At 33.4% G+C, this 4045-nt stretch overlaps 1 non-coding gene across 1 annotated transcript; it reads right to left on the bottom strand.

Annotated features, from left to right (window-relative positions):
- Nucleotides 1–3636: 3636 nt before the first annotated feature.
- LOC127077539 (small nucleolar RNA R71) lies at nucleotides 3637–3743 on the bottom strand. The gene has a single exon (XR_007787336.1). It is a non-coding gene; the product is annotated as a small nucleolar RNA R71 (small nucleolar RNA).
- Between the last annotated feature and the right edge of the window lie 302 nt (nucleotides 3744–4045).

Here is a 4045-nt window from a genome sequence, read left to right as displayed (position 1 = left end):
TTCAAAAAATAAGATATATGGATTGAGATAAAAAAATATATGGAGATCAAAATCAAAAACTCGATAACTTACATAGACCAACCAACTATTTTAACTTAAATAAAACTACCTTATATTTATTAACATCGGTCCAAAACCAATATATAAATTTGATATTAGACAGGACATCCTCATTGTTGAACATACTTTCATTCCTTACTAAACTAATAATTCTACTAAAAATATCATATGTAAAATAAACATACTTTTATAACACTGCTTTTCCAAGCTGACGGCTGAATAGTTTTTTCTTTTGTTCATACTTTTTTGCATTTGCGGAAAATAGTGCCAAAAACTTAAAATGGACTATATGGTTATATAAAGACCCAAACTAAAAGACTTGAAGAATGAATATTTTTAACTTATAGTCTTATAATTTAGTAAAAAAAGTGGTCTTATAAAAAAATTATAAATAATACATTTTAAAAAATTATATTTTTGGTAGTTGGATAAAAAAATATTACTAGGAAAAATTCAGAAAATATTAGGTGGGAGTGGTGAGAGAAAGAAATGGGAAAGGGTTAAGTTGAAGAAGATGACATGATAGTTTGATTATGTGGATTTTTATGCCAAGAAATTTCAACATTTTGACCTGCGTTAGTTGAGTCTAATAGTTTCAAGACATTTCATACATTTTACCTATTTCATTCTTGTCGTCATCATGATGAAAAGGTCAAGAGTTTTGTCATTATGAAGTGATTTTCCATGAGCTTGTCCTATAAAATATTGGTGGCTGGCTAGCTTGCAACGTATGAATGGAACTCGTGTCAAAGGGTTTCTAGCAAGTTTAAGACACATTATTTGACCAAATATTATTATATAATTTGGGTATTGGTGGGTCATGTAATATTAATTCGAGTCAATAGATAAATTCATCAAAATTATAAGCATGGGTTAATCCTTGTTAGGAATTGTATGGTAATGTTTGTCGATTGGGCCTATATATTTAAAAACTCAAGTACAATGAGGAACACATTGTTGAATATAACCTTGTAATTGTTTATTTGAGAAATTCTCAATCAATCTCATAAAAAAAATTAATTTTCATGAATTTCAAAAAAAAAAAAAACTCATTTTGATAGTAGTGTTTAGAAGGATTTTTGTGAATCAACTTTGTATTTTGTATGCAACCCTCTTTCCAAAGCGTGTGTGTGTATATATTATTTTTTATTTTCTTAAACTCTCATGAAAGACTTTCTTTTTTAATAAATTATTGTGTTTGGTTAATATTGTGAATTTGAACTATACAACATACAAAAGGATACATGGTCCACAGTCTTAAGTAATAAAAAAAAAATAAGAATATCGTTCTCACATGAAGTGTAATAATTTAGATTGATTTGCGACGCTAATTTTTGTGAATGAGTATGAGCAAAAATAACAATAATTAATGGTTGTCACAAGTTAAGCTATTGATTAAACAACGATAGCGCTAAGATAGACTTAAGTAAGTGAAATTAATAATGGAGAATATGTTAGGCATGAGCCATCAATATAACTTATCTATTGGGTGAATATGACGTGATATGTTGATAATGTGAAACCATACCATTTATTTTACTCGATTCACATGGATTTTAGTATGATTTTGTGTATGTTTTATTGTATTATGTCGGTGTTGGTGCTCTGTTTTAGGTATTTGTTGATGCAAAACTCATGTGTGAGAAAGAAGTAAAGGAAAAGAAAATAAAAAGGGAAGAAAAGAAGAAAATGTTGAAGTTTATAAGTTCTGAGCTTGTGGCGTTCGCCACGACCCTTGCCACGTCACTTCAGAGTTTAAGTATCATGGCATTCTCCATGGCCCTGTGACGTTCGCCACGAACACACAATGCTATTTTTCAGCAACGACATATAACATGGTCAAGGAAGTTCCCTATTTTCTCTCCACCATTCCCACACGAATTTAGGGAGTTCGGCCCTACTTCACCAATATAAAAAGGCTGCATCAGAAGAAAATTCGATCCAAGTTTTTCATCATGTAATTTGATTTTTAGTTTTAAGTAGAAACACTCTAAATAGTGATAGTTATTCCACATTGGGAGGCTACTGCACCTTTGTTTTTACTTTTACAAATTGCTTGGATCAAGCGTGCCGACATCGTTGTAATTTTCCAGTTATTATTTATACTCGAAGAATCCTCCGAAGTTTAATCCAATTGGTATTATTCATCAGGTTTCTTTTAATTGCTTAATTTTTTTTACTTTCCTCTTTAATTTCCAATTCTGAATTTTGATTATGTTTATGTTCAAGAATTGCATGTGTATGATCTCGTGCAAAAACCATGTCCGGCTAAATCTTTCGACATCGGTATGTAAGGACCGTTGTTCCAACGAGATTCAGTAATAGTTAATGATAATCTTTATGAGTTATTTTTCTGGCTCTGGTTTCCAATTCTAATTTAAAATGGTTTTTGCACGAGAGTGAAAAATCAATAAGGTAATAAATCAACAGAGCGAGAGATTGAGATTTTAACTGGATAGTGGTTTCTAGGCATTAATCATAAACATAGTGAGAGCGCTTTAGGATTAATTAAAATTTATGAATTTCCAAAAATTACTTTTAATTCAGGTGGGTGGGTGAGAGCAAAACATTTTGGCTTAAGACAATAGCCCGAGCCAAGACCACGAGAGTGTGAGGCAAAGTCTTTTAAATTGATATTTTCTACTGAAAAATGATTTACCTTATTTTAATGTTAATTGTTTACCGAATCCTCGAAGAATGATGTGATTTACATACCGATGCCTCTTAATTGAATACTTTAATTATATTATTATTTCTAGTTAAATTTTATTTCCCAGTTTCTCTTAATCAATCTAAGAATAACAAAGTAATCATTAGCCTTAGCTTTACACGATAACTTTAGATAAAGATAGTTTGATTTTTGATCCTTTGGGTTTGATATTTTTTAAAACTACGCGATACGTCTGTGCAATTGCAGTTAGCCATTTCGATAGACATACTAAGTCGCGATCAAGTTTTTGGCCCCGTTGCCGGGGACCAATCAAGTCAATATCTTAACTCTGTTGTTGCACGGTGTAGACTAAGGCAACTAATTTCCTTTTTATTTGTTTCAGTTGCATGCCAAACACTCGCTCAAAAGAAGACGAGTTAGAACAACCGATAGACGAAGTTGAGCGTTATATTAGACCAAGACGCCGACTTAAACAATTCCATTTAAAGTACAACCTTCCTGATCCTAATATACCCGAACCAAATATGACTGCCCCCACTAACCGTCCTTTAAGGGACTATGCTGTCCCATCTCAGGATGAACCACATAACAACATCACTGCCCCTGCCATCGACCGAAATGATTTCGAGTTGAAACCTTCGTTGTTACAAGCAGTACAACAAAACCAATTCCCTGGCATTCCTACAGACGACCCGAACCTCCATATGTCAGTATTCGTACAATATGCAGATATGGTAAAAGCTAATGGTGTTAATCCTGAAGCAATACGATTACGTCTTTTTCACTTTTCTTTAAGAGATAGAGCTAGAGCATGGCTCCAGTCCTTACCGTCAAATTCCATAACTACATGGGACGAATTAAAGAAGGTATTCTTAGCCATATATTTCGCACCTAGTAAAACGGCTATGCTAAGAAGTCAAATCAACGGATTTAGGCCAAAAGATAACAAATTGCTTTTCGAAGCATGGGAGAGATATAAGGACATGTTGAGAATTTGTCCGCACCATGGGCTTGAACCATGGCTTATTATCCACACCTTCTATGGTGGTCTCTCCTATAACACCAAATTAAACTTAGACGCTGCAGTTGGCAACGCTATAATGGATAAACCGTATGAAGAGGCTTATCAAATCATTGAAAATATGGCACAAAATCACTACCAATGGGGAGGAAAGCGCACTTCTATAGAGAAACCTCAACCAAAAGGGGGTATCTACGAAGTCAGTGGCATAGATCACGTCAATGCTAAGGTAGACGCCCTGACTCAAAAGATTGAAAGTTTAACCATAACTCCTACGGCCACTGTGGCTGCCG

The sequence above is a fragment of the Lathyrus oleraceus genome, chromosome 4 (assembly GCF_024323335.1).
Source record: "Lathyrus oleraceus cultivar Zhongwan6 chromosome 4, CAAS_Psat_ZW6_1.0, whole genome shotgun sequence".
Classification (NCBI taxonomy): domain Eukaryota; kingdom Viridiplantae; phylum Streptophyta; class Magnoliopsida; order Fabales; family Fabaceae; genus Lathyrus; species Lathyrus oleraceus.
Note: the sequence above shows the minus strand (reverse complement) of the source record. Positions and strands in the feature narration are given on the sequence as shown.